Raw genomic sequence first — 20,403 nt, forward strand, 5'->3', positions numbered from 1 at the left:
ATTTCTCTTTTTGATAATGGGTTGCAATTGCAGGCACTTTAGAGGGGCAGTGATTTATGGTATCTGAATATACTTTAAATCAAGGAATCTTAATCTTTTTTTCTGTCGTATACCCTTTAGGCCATCTGGTGAAGCCTATTGAGCCCTTCTCAGAATAATTTTTAAATGCATAAAATAAAATATGTTGGAATATAAATGAAATCAACTACATTGAATTAGAGTTATAAAATACATGTTAAAAACAAAGGTAGAAGACAAGAGATTTAGAACCCCTATTTTAAACAATAGCAACTATGAGCCCATACAACTAGTGGGTCCTTATTTTGCTAAATGTACTTGCCATTTCTCTCCTTTTCTACTCATTAAAATGTGAGCTTTTAGTTGTTGTCCAGTCACAAGCTTCTATCAAACTAACAAGTGGCACTTGACAAAAGCATGCATTTGTTGTATTGAGTGATATTCATCGGTCAAGGTTAGTCTAGTTGGTCAAGGTTGTTTGTTCCATGGCTGCCTGAATAGTCAAGTGAAGAAGACAAAGTTCTTTTCTAGGATCCCAGAGACAAAGTCTGTATCTCTTTGTTGTATAACCATAATCAACAATGAAAACCAAATTTCATCAGTTCAAAATGATCCCCTACAAAACTGGGCTGAAATGGGAACAAAGACAAGTGGAAACCTCCCATCTTAAATACAGCATACATTTCATATTTTTAAAGATTTTCTAGTTTCTCTTGTACATCTTCAATATCCCCTTCTTGGTTTGTTCCTTCCCATTTACCTTCAAACATGCTCCATTCTCTCTAGCAATAATCCTAAAGCTTTCCCAAATTCTAGGTACTTTATTGAGCTATTGTCCCATCTCTTGCCTCCCTTTCACCACTAAGCTTCTTGAAAAGTCTGCATTTGATATCTTCACTTTCTCACTATCTACTCTCTCCTCAACTCCTTACAGTATGACTTCTATCTCCATTTTTCTACAAACTGCTCTCTCAAAGGTCTTTGGTGACATCCTCATGGGCAAATCCAATAGCCTTTTTTCAGTCCTCATGCTCCTAGAGCACTTGCAACATCTAACGCTGTTGACTGCTTTGTCTTTCTTGATACTTTCTCCTTACTTCACCTGAAAGGCATTCACTAAAAAGGATGTTAAGGGTTATCTAGTTCATCTGCCCACTCATTGTATATATGAGAAAAATGAGTCCTAAAAATATTAAGGAACTTACCTAGATTAGTGCAAATAGTTACATGGTAAAGCCAAAATGCAAACTCAAATCTTCTGACTCTCAAGTCCAGCATTCTTTTCACCACACCAATGCTGCCTTCCATTTCTCCCAAGCTCAAAGCCTATCTCCATACAGGATAATTCCATTAGGCTATCCTACCAGCACCTCAAACTCAAACTATAAAATTTGTACTTACTATCTATGCATTTAAGCCTGGTCTTCCTTCTTTTTCTATTTCTATCACTGTTCCCGCCATTCACCAAGTATTACCATTGACTCTTTACTCTCCTTTACCTCCAATAGTCAAATAATCACCAAATATTTTAGGTTTTACCTCTGGCAAAATTTCTGTCATCATACTCTTCTTCTCTATTATCATTATAACCACCCTAGTATCACACCCAGTTTCTAGTTTAGTATGGTGCCTGGCACATAATATACGTGTTTAATAAATGTTTATTGATTAATTGATTGACAGTATTAGCCTCATCAGTCTATCCTTGACTATTAGCCTCATTAGTCCCTATCCCTCTGTTATCACAACAACTGTCTAACCCGTTTTTACCACCTCCACTCTCTCCTCCTCCAAGCTATCCTTTGCACCTCTGCCAAAGATTAGTTGTTCCTTTGTATGGATATTTATATCACTCATCTGCTCAAAACTGCTCAATGGATCTTTATCCAGACTGAATAATTACTGAATAAAGTCCAAACATATATAGACTGAATAAAGTCCAAACTTGGTCAGCCATTCCAAGCCTCTCCGTTACCTTTCCCACCTTATCTTGAACCACTCTTCTCCATATACTCTATGCATCTTCCTAAAACCTGTCTCTGTGCCTTTCTTTACTCATGCTGTTGCTTATACCTGGAGTAACTCACCTTCCCTCTTTACCCATGGAAAAACCACTTTTTTATCCCATGATTGAATGACAGAATAAAAGAAAAAGCATTTATTAAGGATTCAGCATGTGAAAATCACTGTCAAGTGCTAGGGGAGAAATAAGCAAGGCCCTGATCTCAAAGAGCTCACTTCTAATGGGAAAGACAATACATTACAAGATAATTCAATAAATCCAATGGAGAGGTTCTATGGTCTTTAGGGAATAGTGACAAAGCAGATGATAAGTATCTTCATTAAGATAATACCATTATCATATGGTTGACCATGCTATTATTCTAGATCTTTGTGATGGGACAAGATGCTCTTGCCCAAAGAAGGCCAGTGAGATAACCCATCATAAGACCATTGATTTGGAGCTGAAAGGGACCCCAGAGGTCATAGTTTAATCCTTTCATTTTTATTGATGAGGAGACTAGGACCCTGATAGGATCATCACATAGCTAGTAAATATTAAAGATGGGATTTGACCACAGGTCTTCTGAATCCATAGCCAACACTCTTTTGTCTTCAAAAGAGGCACCAACTAAACTTTCCCATGAGGTATTCAAGAGCTAATGTCTCTTTTCTGGAAGTCTTCCTTTTTGTAAGGGTCCTTTTCCTGAGAGATGATATCAGCTTATTTTCTACCTATGTGAGATCATTTTGTAGAACTGTCCCCTAAATTTCACAGAGGAAGTTGATGGCTAGGGTAGGGAATGAAATAACAAGGCCAATGGAATCCATTCTTACAGTGACCCTATATAATCCTTAAATGTTTCCATGGCAACAACATCTATGGAGATTCAAAGGGACAAGGTTTTGGGGACTGAGCAATAAGCAGAATCAGTGATATGGGGATACCTACCATTCTATGGGGTTCTTGAACTTACCTATCCATTGGTGGTGGTTGGTAAGTGGTTAGTTTTGGTGGTGGTAAGGAAGGTAAACCACTTTTCCATAGTGATTATTCACCTTAATGATGGCTGTAGGGGTGGGGAGTAGGATGAATAGGTTGTGGGACACGGTTATTCCCAGGATTCTTGTGTTCAATGTACTGAGCTGCCTTCATCAGGACCTGAGGTGGTTTTCTGCCCTGGCACATGCCTTCTCCTTTCCCCACTTCTGGGTGTCTTGCACTTCCGTGAAGATTCCTTAATAGACCCAGTCAGTAATGTGATTTCCTACCACAGATGGCAGAGCCACATTATACTTCACTTAGGCATTTAATTTGAGGCTTCCTATTGCCCCAGGAGAAAATTCAAATTACTCTGTTTGGCATTCAGAGCCCTTCATAACCTAGCCCCCTTCTACTCTAACACATACTCATAGACCCAGTGACACTGGTGTCCTGGCTGTCTACAAACAAGACACTCCATCTCTCGACTCTAGGCATTCTCTCTAGCTCTCCCCCAATGCTCTACCTCCTCTGCTCTGACTACTGACCTCACTGGCTTCCTTTAAATCCCAACTAAAATTCCACTTTCTTAAAGAAGCCTTCTTCCAACCCCTCTGAATTTCAGTGCTTTCCTTCTGTTAATTATTTTCTATTTATCATGACTCTAGCTCACTTTGTCTATACTTGCATGTTGTCTCCCCAATTAGATTATAAGCTTCTTGAGGACAGGGACTGTCCTTTGCCTCTTTTTTTTTTTTTAGCATAGTGCCTTACAAATATCAAGTGCTTAATAAATAAATGTATATTGATTGATTGATTGATTGATTGATGTTCAATTTTGTGCTGCAGTTATTTGTGGATATGTTATATCCCTCCTTCCAATAGAATGTAAATAATATGGGAGCAGTAGACATGTCCTTTATAAATATTTCTATTTCCCCTGGCCGAGGGATCATGGTACAGTGAAGAATGGAGTCAGGAACACCTTGGTTTGAATCCTTCTTCTCTTATATACCATGCCATACATAGCTGCGTTTGCTTGAGGAAAGTCACTTAACTACTCAACGTCCCAGGGAACTCAACATCTTAATACCATTATCGTTTAATACTAATACCATGTAATGCATTTTAATATGTTTAATACCATTTTATGAGGTAGGGGTTTTGTAAGGCTCAAATGAGATAATGCATACAAAGCACTTTGAAAACCTTAAAGTTCTATATAAATGTCAGTTATGCTATTTTTATTAGCTTAGACAGGCCTCCAGTCTGGGGTTGTCTTCTTTCCCTGGGCCTTCTATGACACTTCTGCTGAATTTATAAAGCAATATATGGGTGTGCTGATATTTAATAGTTGGGGGGTGGGGGAAGGCAGGCACACACTTACAAGTTCAATCTGCATTATTAACACTTTCTTAATCTAGACAATCAACAAAACAATAAATCAGGCCCTGATTTGTAGCAAGGTGTAAAGAGGTATAAAGACTCAAGCTGAAAATTTAATAATAGACTCAATTAGTTGGAGCTGGCTTCAGCACACCCTAGCAGGTTCCAGGTGGCTAGCTAAGACTTAGTTACAAATGAAATGCTGTATAGGTGGAGACATTTTCTATACATGAAATCATAAGCCCTGACTAAAATGAAAAAATAAACAAATGAATAAATAAATGAAAAAATGCATAAATAGAAAAATGAATGGATGAATGAATGAATGAATTTCCCTTAACACCTTGCACAGGTCTCTTCACTCAATAACTGTTGAATGAATGTTATATGAATTGTTGAGATGTAGCTTTTAAGTATTAGTTTCCAGGCTCCCCAGCCTAAGTCATTTCACAATTACTTTGCATATATTTTATATTCACCTATTGTTGTTGTTAGATTATTTTTCGATCATGTCCAACTCTTCACAACCCCATTTGAAGTTTTGCTTGGCAAAGATATTAGGGTGGTTTGCCATTTCCTTCTCCAGCTCATTTTACAAATGAGGAAACTGAGGAAAAGGGGATTAAGTGTCTTGCCTAGGGTCACACAGCTAGCAAGTGTCTGAGGCCAGACCTGAACGCATGATGAGTCTTCCTGATTTCAAGTCCAGTGTTCTATCCACTGCACCACTAGCTGTCCCATATTCACTTAACCTGTGAACATACTGTGTCCCACAAGTGTGATGGGAGGCCCTTGATGGAAAGGTCTGTTTAGCTTTTGCATTTGTATTCTCTGATAACTACAGAGTTCTTGCCACATAACAAGTACTTAATAAATGTCTATTGATTGAATCCTGCTCATAAGGTTGGATACTCAGTACTCTCTAAAATACATTGTCCCTATAGTAAACTTTTTATCCAGGTTGGGGAATACCATGCATTGGTATCATACATATCATGTGTGGAATAAAATGCAATAAAGTATACAGGCTTAAAAACAGACTGAGATAAGATAAAGCTATGCAAATCTTCTTATTCTTGTTTTTGTTATTCTTGTTCTTCCTCCTCCTCCTTTACCCTCCTTCCTCCTCCTTCTTCTTCTTCCTCTGTATTCAGGACATTATTCAATGGTTGAAGCTCCATTTCATTACCAATACTGTGATGAATGATAATCAGTATTATGGACATTGATTTCTACTGGTACTGTAGGTGTTAGAGTATGTTGGTTAAATTGATATCTGGATATAACTTACAATAAAAGGTACCTGGGGGGAGGTGAATAAATTATTGATATTTGATATGGTTTGGTTTTATTTAATGAAACTAGAATGCAAAACACGCTTCCCCAAAATTCTGGTTATTTGAGTTTTTCTGTTATTTAGATCCGAAATAAATAAGTAGTCCTACCTCTCCAAGGCAAATAAAAGAATGCAGTTTAATCTGAAAAATTTAATTCCATTTAATCCAATCTGACCCAATAAACATACGCTTAATACCATTTAGGTATTAAATGCCTACTGTGTGCAAAGAAGGAGGCAGCTAGGTGGTTCAGTGGTTAGATGCTGGGCCTGGAGTCAGGAAGACCTGAGTTCAAATGTGACCTCAGACACTCACTAACTATATGATCCTGGGCAAATCACTTAACCTAATTTACCTTAACCCACTGAAGAAGGAAAATGGTAAACTGGTACAATATCTTTGCCAAGAAAACCTCATACAGGGTCACAAAGAATGGTACATGACTAAACAACCACAAATGTGCAAGGAAACTGGTAACATTGATGTGTTGACTTTCACGAACTAAATAAACTGGTTTCAGATCATTACTAGCTCACCCTCATCACCAGCTGTAGTGAAATTATTACTTGAAATTGCTTCCTTACATTGGAGTTTAGAAGTTTGACAATGGAAAATTGATGCTGCAGTGAAGGTCATGTTTATGACATGTTATAAAGATTGTCCAGAGTTACTCTGGTCACTACAGAGAATTATATCTCCTCTCCTCTATCTGGATTCAAACCATTATGCAAATTGACCCTTCAGTTGACATGCCTTTTGAAGATTCAAAAATCAAATATTTAATCTTCTGAGTACAGAGAAAAAAGCTACTTAGGGTACTAATGAGCTGAGGAAATGAACATACCTTGGTATCTGTTTCATTCTATCCTGGAGAGGGAGATATGGGTTCTGGGAAAAAGAGAACCCAGCAAATTCACAAACTCAAATGCCTTTTCTTAACTCTAGTTTAAACCAACTTCCGTAGTTCAGAAAATGGAGTAGGAAGAGAGATTAGTTGGTCCTTGAGTAGCAAGACAACAAAGTATTTCACCATATATTGCTGAACACATTGTTGAGAGTCTCAGTAGGAGACATAGGCCTAGGCAGCAATTTTCAACACTCCCCAACACCACAAAATGGCTGAAGGGAAAGCAATATATCCTGATGACCTTATATTGAAAGCAATGTCTTCACCTGAGAGTTCTTTGTCCTTAACTGGATTGCAAACTTCCCAAGGGCTGGGGCCAAATCTTCTCTTTCCTTTGTACTCTATACAAAATATCTGGTAAAACACTATGATGACAGTACTCTCAATAAATATGTTGCCTGACTAATAATATCACAGTGATAAGATTTAATAGAACTATAGTACAGTAAAGGGAGATATTGGACAGCATCTTAAAAGGGGTGTGTGTGTGTGTGCGTGTGTGTGTGTGTGTGTGTATTATAATGCTTAGTTTTGGCCCTGGAAATGACATGAAGAAGTGCTATTTTCTTTTCCAGAAGCCCTGTGTCTGAGGTGGGGGTTGGCAGGAGGTGGGGGAGGCAGGAGTAGTGAGGAGGGTGCTATATGTATGGAATGTTCTGCTATATTTGAACTCTATCATTGGGCAGCTTTGTTTGTTTGTTGGAGGTGTGGGGATGAGGGGATTTTTTTAAATGATGTGTTCAATATGTCACAATAAAACTAACTTTTAAAAATTAAGAGGTGTGTGTTTGGTGGAGGAGGGTCAGTGAAAGATTAAATCTCCATTTCATTACCAATACTGTGATGAGGTTTTCATCTAAAAACAGAAGCATCATAGAGAGCTGTCAGTAAAGAATACAGGATGTACAGACAAGGAAGGAAATCTCCCCTGCCTAAGCAGGTCTTTCAAGTTTTCCCTCAATACTTATTTGCTGTGAAGCCTTCCCCAAATTGCCTTAACTCTTCCTTTAACCCTTTCCCAGCTTTCCCCTCACTGCAGAAATAATCAACTAAATTGCCAACTAATTTCTCCTTCATCTTGTTTCTCTGTTCTTGATATAGTCAGACCATTGAGAAGACGTCCTCTCTGTTCTCTTTAAAGGCTTTAAAAAATATTTACTTTGTAGGTGGGGACAAATCTTTGTTCATACCTCTGACCCACCAGAAAAAAAAAAAAAAAGGATAGCAGGTCCTGTGCAAAACAAAGACCCTGCCTTGTACTCAAGCTAAATGTTCCAGCCTCTTACAGGCAGTAAGGGTGCCCCAGGGGCTTCCTGGAAATAAGGCAGTGTTAACATGACCTTAAGCTCCCTCCAAGAGTATTAGTCACCTGTGGGACTGCCCTTAGCTGCACACAGATTTGTTGAACAGTAGGGCCAGGTCAGGTGGCCTCAGATGATCTGTTTGGGGCTGGTACATTGCCTGTGGCAACTGTATTCATAGCATCCTTTCTTAGCTCTTTGATCCAAGCATTCTCAGATTAGTATAGTGGAAAGAGTACTGATGCCAGGGTCATAGGCCCTGAATTCAAATTCTACCTCTCACACTATTTGCATGACCTTGGACAAGTTATTTAATCTCTCCATCTTCATTTTCTTCATCTGTAAAATGAGGGAATTGGACTAAAATTCAGGGGTGGGGAGCTTGTGGCCTCAAGGCCACATGTGGCCCCATAGGCCCTCAAATGTGGCCCTTTGATTCAGTCAAAGAGACTGAATGTGGCCTCACATGTGGCCTTGAGGCTGCAGGCTCTCCACCCCTGGGGTAGATGAATGCTAAGGTCACTTCCAGCTCCAGATCTATGACCCTTATTGGTAAAATAGAAACACTAAGAACACCTCTCTCTCAAGGGTTGTTGAGAAAATTGAATGAAATCACGTGGCACAGTGAATGGATAGAACAGAAGACTTGGAATGTGGAAGACCTAAGTTCAAATCCGATCTCAGGCACTTAATTGCTGAATGACCCCAGTCACTGAACCTCTGTCTGCCTCATTTCTTCATCTAAATGAGAATTTAGAATTTAGTAAAATGAAGCTAATAATAACACCTACCATCCAGGGTGGTTGTAAGGATAATAAGAGATAATATTTATAAAACACTTTGCAAAGCCTAAAGTGCTATATAAATGCTAGTTATTATTATTCACAATCCTTTGCAAACCTAAAGACTCCAAATATGCATTAACAATTATTGTTACATTTTTATAATTCATCTTAAATGAAAAGTGACAAAACCTGGCTACTCTTTAGATGCAGGGAGAGTACCCCTAAATCCTCAAGGGTAATTTTTACTGCAAGGGAAACACTTGTTAGCTTTCCAGCTATTTCAGATATGGTTCCTGAAAGGGACATTCTTTCATTCTTCTCCACATAGAGGCATAAACATTCTGCATTTTTAACTCAAAACACACAATGTTATCTGCTTCTGGTGTCTTATGTAACTTTTCAGGAATGCTGAAAGACTTTCCGGGCTCTGTGAGGTTGGGGGGTTGGGGAGAGGAGGGAAAGGGTCTTGCAAGTATGTGTGGGCTGAGAGGAGTAGATGGAGAAGGAAAAAAGAAATCCCTTTTTTTTTTTACCCCATATATCACTGCATTGGCTGTTTTCGACAAGAAGTTATTGCAATTAAGATACAAGCCGGATGTGTGGGTTCAAAATCCCAGCTGATATCATAGGCATTTATTGATAATGAAAATTTTGAGGAAGAGATCTGGCAAATTGTTGTCTTTACTGGTTTCCTATGAAGGGGAGAAACCATATGGATTAATCAAAAAATTACAACACCTTATCTGGAAGAGGAGAAGTGTGTTTATTTTACTGCAAAGGAATGTCTCTGTCAAGTTTTATGTGTCAGTTTTCAAAAATAGTGCTGCATCTATTGCACCCGACCACACGAACAAGATTGTTAGGACCTTTGGTCCTGCCTTGATGCGATGGTCTACCCCAAGCTCAGTATGTGACCTGTCCCAATGTCTTGCACAGAGGGGAGCTGGAGAGATGCTTGATGCTCTATTTTCACAAATGAGTGAGTTATGATGGTGCCTTTCCTATCGATAAGATACTGCTGATGACCTACTATCAACATGTTGTGGGCTGATCCAGCCCCATCATCCTACCTGATTCTGTGGCCAGTGACAGACTTTTGAGGTATTAGCTGGCTGAGTATGGTTAGGAATGATATGGTCTGTGTATGACGATTAGATATGGTATTCCAGTGATAACTGCCTCTCATTTCACAACATCACAAGAGATGCCAATGAGTGACCAAAAAGAAAATAACCTTCAAAAACAAAGCAAAACAGGATTTCAGTGAATCACTCAATTGAATTTCAGAACTGAAAAGGACTTTAGTAGCAAACTAGTCCAAACCATGTATGTAAATTATTCCCACTGTGGCATACTTAACAAGTGGTTGATTCAGTCTTTACTAGAAAATTTTCAGTGACTGGGAACACACTAGTCAGTTAGTAAAAACATTCATTAAGCACCTACTACATGCTAGGCAACGTGCTAAGTGTTGTGGACACAAATATGTAAAAGAAAGAAAGACAGTCTATGTCCTCAAGGAATTTATAAAGAGAGAAAAACACATGTAAAATGGAGCTAAAAAGTGGGGGTGACAGGAGAGAGGAACCTAAAGTATGGGGGGCATGGTGGAGAAATCAGAGATGTCCCAGAGTAGTGCAGCCAGGTGAGAAATGAGATATTTGGAGCTGAACTCCCTCCTTGAATGGAAGTAACAGGGGCAGAGGGTCTCTCTTTGAGTACAGTTTATATCTCCAACACTTGTAGTAGTACAACGTGTTGTTGCTATTCGTCCTTTGTTTTCAAAGAGGCCCAATGACATCATGGGGTAATGTCTTGACTAGTGTGTGAATTGGATTTAAGTGAGGCAGAGTTGGAAAAAAGTCATTAGCCTCATTCTCTCTTCCAGAGTCATTGAAGTCCAGTGGCAAGACAAAAGTCAGTAGTATCACTGGCAATGGCCCAGGATGCAGTAGATGACTTTGGTGTTTTCAATGTCTAACCAAACACCTGCTTCAGCCACCTTCATACTCTTGGAGCAAATTGTTCTTATCTGACCATTCTGCTGGGGGAAGTCTTTACATGCTTGGGGTAGATGCCCTCCAAACTCATTGAGGGGTTTGAGGCTTGTTGGTTACCCTCAACCTGGTTTAGCCCATCTGCCCAGATGGTTTACTGGGGTATGGCTGATGTGCATGCTGTAACTACTTGGAGCCCCAGGTGAGAGTTGGATGACAGGTGGACATCAAAGGTGGATGAGCAGCCCTGAAAAGGGCTCAGCAAGCCCTCACACCAGAAATGCTAGCCCTTCCTGAACACTTTATTCACCCCTTAGGCAAGTCACCTTCTTGGACCTGAGTTTCCTCATCTGCAAAATAGGAGAGACTGGGTTAAGTGACCTCTCAGGTCCCTTCCAGATTCTGTCAGGTAAAGCTATTTTCAATCTGGCAACAATCAACTTTTCTAGACTTATTGTATATTATTCTCTTTGCACACCATGATACAGTTAAACTGACTGTTTTGTTGTTTTTCAAACACGAAATTCAATCCTATCTCTCTATATCCTTGCCCTGATATCATAGGCATTTATTGGTAATTAAAATTCTGAGGAAAAGATCTGGTAAATTGTTGTCTTTACTAGTTTCCTATGAAGGGGAGAAACCATATGACTGAAAAGTATTTTTGCCTCATTTATACCTCTTAGAATACTTAGCATCCTTTAAAACTCAGCTCAAATATAACTCTTATATAAGATCTTCCCTGATATTCTCAGCTCAAAAGGACTTGTTTCGAATAATTTTATAAATGTGTGTGTGGTACATGTTGTCTCTCCTTATAGAATATAAACTCCTTGAGGGCAGGGGTTGGTTCACTTTTGACTGCATCATCAGCTCCTGATGCATAGCCAGCACTTAATTGCTTATTGATTCATCGATTGTTCCACTGATTAATGTTCCTGCTATCCTGTGGGTTTCTGTGAAATAAACTGGCACATCAATCAGGAGAACAAGAGACCCCAGAACACAAAATTCCTGGGATTCATATAACTCAATACCGTACCCTGTTCACCCACTAAACCACAGTTTTGGAAAATAGAGATGGTAACTCCTCCTCACATGGATTTTGCAAAACCCAATGGACCAAAATTCTTTTAATTCTAGATGTTTAGGGAAACATTGTGAAGTTAAGAAAATATCAGAAACACTGGCAATGCTGCAATTATTTGATGAGGTTGCCTAGAACATCATAAGCACCAGAAATTAAATGGAAAAAACCCCAGAGACTCAGATATCACTGAAAATGAAAGGCAAGGAAAGATATGGAAACATCAAGGCTAAATATATGGAAATTAAATTGAGAAGGTACTACAAAAAGAGAAGGCAAAAGGGGAAATACAATTGGCCATTTCTACTGCCCACATCCTCTCTTACCAGGATACAATAAAAGACTCCCAGCTTTTCTCATGCCTCCAACAATGCATTCTCCACGTATCTTCCTAAGCAATCTCCCTAAGACCAAAATCTGGTCATTTCGTTCAACTATTCAAAAACTTCCTTTAGTAACCTCTCATTGCTGAACAAATGTAATTCAAAGTCCAGAACTCTGCTTGCAAAGCCCTCCCTAATGTAGCTCCAATCTGCCCCCCCATAGCACTTCTGGTCATTCACTCTTCTCTAGCCACACTGGGCTCCTTGCTATTCCCTGATCTTGTCCTCTTTCCTACCAAGATATCATCTAGTAAGTATTTATTAAGCACCTATGAAGACAAGGCATTATGCTAAGCTCTAGTGACAAAAAGATAAAATTCCAAAATGTCTGCACTCAAGGAGCTAACATTATACTGGAATTTTGCAGCATATAAATAGAAATATATATGTATATATGTATGTGTTTGTGTATGTATATATATATAATACATATACACACACATAAACATACACATATACATATGTTATACATATATAATATACATACTTATATATAAATATATACTTATATATGATAGAAGTGTATATATATACTTACATATATGTATGAGTATTTACATACATATACATATACTATATATATACACTGCATATGTATATATACAAATTTATAGAAATATGTATATATACACACAAACAATAATATCTAGTATGTGTGTGTATACACACAAATATTATATATACAATTATCCCTTTCATATTGCAGTTTTCTCCATCATGATTTTCCCCTTTGTTTTGATATAATTCAGGCAAGCATAAGAAATTAAATAGGAATTTGGGGAGTGTTTTGAGGAAGCCATAGATGACATGTGAAGTCCAGCAACACAAAACAGAAAAAGTTTAGAAATTCAGAAATGCATAAAATATACACATAGTATTGTATAATATAGCCTATGACCAAATACTTAACCCAAATTTTACAATAAGGTACTGTAAACACCCCATGAAAGAAAAAGAAAAAAAATTCAGACTTCTTCTCTGGTACGAAGGGAGGGCCAAAATTTTTATGCAGATTTTCCAGATCATGGGGGCACTGTACCCCTAACCCCCACAATGTGGAAGGGATAACTATATACTATATGCAGACATACACATATACATATAAACATATACATGTGTATACACACACACACACACACAATAATATCTAAAGCATACAGACATATAGATGTGGATGGTATAATATTTGACCATGAAGAGGGGCATTAAAGATCACCCAGTCCAATGCTTTCATCTTACAGATAAGGAGACTGGGGTCCAGGGAAGGGAAATGACTAATGCAAAGACACACAGGTAGAAAGAACCATTTATCACCATCTGCCTTAGATTAAAATTGTTTGTCACTTTCCCTTCTCCCCTTCTAGAGTGCAAACTCTTTGAAGGGACATACTATGCCATCTTTCATCTTTGAATCCTGACACCTTTAACTGGCAGGTATCTAATACATGTCCATTTAAGTGAACTGGATTGATGTGGTCAGTAAACTCTTTGCTGAAGATTACAAGATGTGGAGTCTTTTGTTGATAACTATTACTTCAATGTTACATACTCTGAATTGGAGTGATCAGGTGTAACTTTTGATAATTTTTGGTTTCCTCAAGAAACAATTCTATTTTGGAAAAGATTATGCTTGGGTTTAAATTTGGACATAAATATATAAACATTCTTCCAGCTTCTTATAGTTAAACAAGAATTTGGGGCAGCCAGAATACCTGCCAAGAAAAAAAAAAGTAGACCATTACTCCTTGAAGATCATTTAGCTCCAGCGAAATGTTTTACAGTTAACAATGCTAATGAACAAGAAACATATGGACTCACATTTCCATGACTACAAAAATGGGCTTAAAAACCAGTGGTGTGGGGCGCAGAGGAGAAATGTGCCAGGGGACAGAATCTCATTAGAGTTTTGTTAAACTCGAAACAACCCAAAGCCAGTCCGAGCTATTTCACCCAAACACCTGCTCACCCTCTCCTTAGCACTCTTTCAAGGAACAGGTTCAGATTGGAGCTTACCTTCTATTTAAGAGAATCTAATAGGTATAAGGTTTGCTTGCTGATATTTCCCAGCATGCTAACAGGGCATAAACAATGAGTCAGAGCCAAGAAATTGGCATCTTCACCTACTATAGGCATTTCACTGAGGAGTAAGGTTGTTCTTCTTGGAAGTCAGAGGGGTGCTAGCAAGGGGAAAACTTTCTGGGTCATTGCTAGCGATAGCTTCATTATTTAAGAGATAGGCCAGGAGGAACAATATCAGTAGTGTACTGAAAAGAGCCTTGGATTTAGCAGGGTAGAACCTGGGTTCTACATTGGGTCCTGTGTTACCCTATTTGGGGTTTTCTTGGCAGAGATACTGAGGTGGTTTGCTATTTCCTTCTCCAGTTCAAATGATAGGTGAGGAAACTGAGGCAAACAGGGTTAAGTGACTTGACCAGGGTCATCTAGCTAGTAAGCGTCTGAGGTCATATTTGAACTCAGTTGTTCCTGACTCTAGGCCTGTTGCTCTTTTCACTGTGACACTTAGCTGTCCTTTTCTATCTCCAAATCCTACCATAAAAGTCAAATAGCAGCTGCCCTTCAGTGTGATGTGTTAAGGAGTTCATTTTCTAGCATTGTTTCTTGTTTTTCGTTCTGCGTGGTGAGTATGTGATGGAGAGTAAAATGCATTTCTGAGCACAATTGAAAAAGAAGGAAAACAGTGTGGCACATTAACTACATACTGTACCTAAAAATCTTTCTTCAAAAATGCAGCAGATCTTGAATCACTGAGAGCAACCAGAGGACACAGGAGCTCCTGCATTGACAGCTAATGCCACTGCAATCATGGGGTATTCATGTGACAATTGATTTCCTTAGCAACAAGAACATTGTAGAATCCCACTCTGCAGAGGGGTGGACATGTGGGTGACCATGAGAGAAACTAATAGGCATTTTTGTTTGGGATTTCAAAATCCAACTTGCCTTCTTGGATGAGGAGAATATGAATAAGCATGAAAGCTGGCTTGGATTGAATACATGACACGAAGCGGCATCTACATAATATCCAAATACAATTTCCCAGATGCAGGAAGCAATTTTACATCTGGATCCCATATTCCAAATGTGTCAATGGTATTTCTCATGTTTCACGTACAACAATCTTCTGAGTGATCCCTAGAAAACAGTCCTCGTTGAATGGGCCAGTCCATCAGTGAGACTCAAACCATCACACACATGGTCAACCTATAGTATCTGAAGATGTAGGAGTAGCCTGCCTAGTGATAGACATCCCACACTTTAACTCCCCTTCCCTGACCTCTTTAGTAGGACATGCCAATAGGTCAGTATTCTTTATCCTTTCCTGTGTTACCCAGTCCTGGCAGTATGATGTTAAGGTGAACGCCTCAGGACTCCCACCTTTATCCATTCTTATTAAATGTACTTGCTCCATATTGCTTCTGAACCTTCTATTGCCTTTGAACTGGGAAAATTCCTTCATGGAGTTGCTGTTGTTCTGAGTATGATAAATTAAGTTGGAAGGGACATTTCAGATGAATATTTAGTTTTGTATCTTGCAAAAATTAAAGAATATCTGAACTGGCAGGGACCCAGGGGGCATCTAGTTGAAACCATACCTCACCAAAAATTTCCTCTAAAATATAACCCAAAATTGACAAAATTCAACTATTCTCTGTAGACCCCCAGGTAAGAAAAACCTATTCCTGACCCAAAAATACCAATACTGCGATTGGGAAATTGTCCTCTGTGGAACTTCCACTTTTTGCTTCTATTTATATTTTCAGATGCCAAGTAGACCAAGTCTGATCCATCTTCCCCACAACAGCCCTTTTAATATTTGGTTTTTTTTGTGTTTGGTTTTGTTTTTTTGTTTTTGCTAGGCAATGGGGTTAAGTGACTTGCCCAGGGTCACACAGCTAGTAAGTGTTATGTGTCTGAGACCAGATTTGAACTCAGGTCCTCCTGACTCCAGAGCCAGTGCTCTATCCATTGTACCACCTAGCTGCTCCCCCCTTTTAATATTTGAAGAAAATCATCATATCCCCTCTAAATTTTATCTTATCCAGGCTAAACAACCCTAGTCCCTTTAACCTGTTCTTATTCAACATATTCTTCAGTCCTTTTATAATCCTAGTCATCCTATTTGGGAGGAATGCACTCTAGCTTGCCTGTAGCTTTCCTAAAATGTGGTATTCAGACCCTAAAACAAACAGTACTCCAGAGCAGAGTATAGCAAAGCAATTGTCCCCTTCATTTTGAACCCTATGAGTCTCTTCATGAAAACTATTAGTGTCACATTATTTTGGTGACCATGTCACACTGCTGGCTCTTATTGAAATTATAGGTCACTAAAATTCCCAAACTTTTTACTTTTTATTTTATTTACTGTTTTTTTTTTCTGGCCACGCCTCCTCTATTCTGTATTTGTAAAGGATTTTGGTTGCTGTCATTAAGCCAAATGTAACACTTCATTCAGCCTTTCAAATTTGAACTTTCTAGCTCATCAAGACCTTCTTTGGATCTAGACTTTATCATCCAATATGTTTGCTATCACTCAAAGCTCAGTGTCATTTGAAAATTTAACAAGCAGGCCAATGAATCCCTCATCCAAGTCATTGACAAAACAGATTCGATGTCTCAGGGCAAAGGAAAGATTTCAGTTATGCTCCCCTACAGACCCTTTTCCAAGGTGACATAAATTCATTAATGACTATCCTTCGGGTGTAGTCATTTAACCAGTTTCAAATACACTGAAGTATACTTCCATCTAGCCTTTATCTGTCCATCCTGGGTACAGGCATAGCGTTAAAGAGTTTTTCAAATGTTTTGCTTAAAAAAAAACAAACAAAAACAAAATATTCTCTATCTATAAGATTCCCCTGATCTACTAGCCTAATTATTTTATCAAAAAAAGAAAATCGTATTGGTCTGGTATGACCTTATAATGAGGAAGTCATGCTGCATTTCAATGATCACTGTATCTCGAGGTGCTCTCATGACAGCCCCTTAATTTCGATATCCTAGAATTTTTCCAGGGATCAAAGTCAAGTTCAAAAGTTTATAATGTCTACTTCCCTTTCGGGAAAATTAGGACAATGCTTGTTCTTCTGCAGCCCTGAAGTACTTCTTAAATTTTTTGAAAATCTATCAAGGATCAATGGTATTGTCATAGAAATCACATTGACTCATTTTTTTCAGTATTTTAGATCGTAGTTAGTCTGAATCTAATGATTACTTACCTGATCTTGAATTTCTGTTCCCTGCCTTCCTTTTTTGGGGGTTCTAGGCTTCCCAGTCCAAAGATCATTCTCCTTAGAAGAGAAAATAGAAACAAAATAAGACCTCATCTGTTATGACTATTCTATCCATCCCTTCTTTGACTCCCTGCTTGCCCTGAAAATAGTTTTGTTTTCAGCCCTCTTAAAAACAAACCAAACCCTAAAAGATTCTCAGAATTTCAGGTCCTGAAATAGTTTCATTTCAACTCTGTCTCATTCATTTTAAGGGATTTCCTACTAGGATGTTGAATGGCAATGATTGAATCATAGACCTCTTGAATATTAAAGCTAGAAAGGTTTTAGAATCTTGTTCCACCCTCTCCTTTCCACGAGGGAATTTTACACATAAGGAAACTGGGGTCCAGAGAAGTTCACTTGCTTCATTTTAGTGTCAGAGTTAAGACTAGAAACTAGGCTTCCTGACTCCCAAGAGCCAGGTTTGACCTCCCCCTCATTATAAGATACTACTCTCTTTTCCTTCTTTCTCTTCCTTTCTTCCTCCCTTTTTGTTTAAATAATTTTTTTTAAAAATTTCTTGTTTCTGAACTTGACAAACATCAACAGATATAAACACTTCCTTACGCAAAGAAGATCAGAAAAAAGAGGATTTCATTTGAAATAATGAATTTCTATTGTGTATAATTTTTAAGTATGTAACAAATTTAGTATGTTGGTTCCAAAATTGTCTTGATTGCCTGTAAGTCTCTCTGAAGTGTCTTCTGGTTTTTTTCTGCACTTTTTAAAGAATTTTTAGGCAATTGGAGTTAAGTGACTTGCCCAGGGTCACACAGCTAGTAAGTGTCAAGTGTTTTGAGCTGAGGCCGAATTTGAACTCAGGTCCTCCTGATTTCAGGGCCAGTGCTCTATCCACTGCGCCACTTAGCTGCCCCTTTTTTCTGCACTTTTAGAAGATGCTTCATTGATTCTTTTATTTCTTTTCACTTCCATTACTATCACTAGTCCTTCTTCTCTCTGTCCTCCCCCCATCTTTATACTCCCTCCAAAAAACCATACCCTATTCCTTGCTTATAACAAGCATCATCAAGCAAAACAAATCTACACATTTTCCATGTTGGAAAATGTCTCATTCTACACATTTAATTCATCATCTCTCTGTCTAGAGATAGGAAATATACTTCCTATCAGTCTTCTGGAGTAGTGGTTAGTCATTGCATTGATCAAATTTCTTGGGTGTGCCATCTTGTAGGCATTGGATAAATTCACCTGGTTCTTCTCACTTCACTCTACATCATTTCATACAAGTTCTTTTAGGGTTTTTTTTCTGAATCTATCCTTTTGATCAGTTAATTAAGCATAATAACACTTCATTACTTTCATATACAAAATTTGTTCAACCATCCCCAAATAATGGAAAACCCTTTATTTTCAGATTTTTGGGGGTTTTTTGTTACAACAAACAGAGCTGCTATGAAAATTTTGAAATATGGGTCCTTTCCCTCTTTCTTTTATCTCTTTGGAATATAGACCTAGCAGTAGTAGTATCACTGCATCAAAGAGTATGCACAGTTTAGTGACTTTTGGAGTATAGTTAAACATTGCTTTCTAGAAAGACTGTTTCAATTCATCACTCAACAAGAAATGCCCTCATCCCTTACAATAATTGTCATTTTCCTTTTTTGTCATCTTTGACTTTCTTCTCATGTACACAACTCCAGAAAAAGAGTGGGAGGATGTTGTTTGAGGAGAATGCCTGATGAATACAAGACTGCTATAGCTTAGAGATTATTTGCTTAAAATCCACAATTAATTCCATTTTTATAATCATTGTGTTTTGTTGATTGTTTCATCATAATTCTGGATATGAAAGGGGTCTTAGAAGTCATCTAATCCAATATAACAATTTTTCATATGAGTAAACTGAGGCTCAGATAAGTGATTTGACTTGTCCAAGGTCACATGATTAGTAAGGGACAGAGAGTTGAGGTTCTAATACAGGTTATATGGTTTCAATTTCAGTTCAATACTCCTGCCATTGCATCAGGCTGCTGGTCTAGCTATCTCTTCTTGGTCATCTTGTGTTGCATTTTAAATTTAAAGTTATTAAGACCAAACTATGTGAATTAGCTTTGGTTGCTTTAGATTTAAAGAAACAAAATTCTTCCCCTTCTGGTGGGGAAATTGTTTTGGTGGCTCATGTACCCAGAATTCCCTTGAGACATTTAATTGGATGACCCTAAAGGTCTGTGAATTCCTGAGCTGCAATTAGATTTTTACAATAGTTGGTACAGAAAGTAATTAGCGGTAGTTGCAGCAGTAGTAATGATAACTACAATAAAAAAATAATAACAACGAAAGATTATCTTTCTATCCCTTGCAGGGAGAACTCAGTCTCTGGAACCATAAACTCATTCCAGGTAACCTTATGTGAGAAGGAGCCAGCAAGAGATGTCAGAAAACACCACAGAGTTATATACCCTCCAGGTACAAATCTGCTGTTCTTACTGAGGCAAAGATACTATTAACTTCATCAGCTGGATGGTAGAGGGAGTGCACAGTGAATTCCTTCTGGGCATAAATAGTGCTATTCTTACATTGACAGAATGTGAGATTTGAGCCTATTATGTATGTTTGCAGGTTTTTACTTTTAATACGCGAGGCCCTGAATTTGAGTAGTGGACATGTGATGTGTCTTGGGTATAGAATTAATAAGACAGGTGCTGAAAGCACTCTTTGTTGTTGTTGTTGTTGTTGTTGATTTCCCTTGAATCTATGTGGTACCCATCTCCTTTTCTACATACCACTGAGGCTGCAAGTAGACCAGATAAATAGAATTTGAACACTCACTTTCCTAGAAATACTGGCACAAACTTGAGACATAGTCATAGGCAATAAACATCTATTGAGCACTCACTAAATGTCAGGCACTATACTAAATGCTGGATACAAATAACAAAAAGAATGGCAGTCCCTACCCTCCAGGAG

Source organism: Vombatus ursinus, unplaced genomic scaffold, assembly GCF_900497805.2.
Source record: "Vombatus ursinus unplaced genomic scaffold, bare-nosed wombat genome assembly UNPS02000577.1, whole genome shotgun sequence".
Classification (NCBI taxonomy): Eukaryota; Metazoa; Chordata; class Mammalia; order Diprotodontia; family Vombatidae; genus Vombatus; species Vombatus ursinus.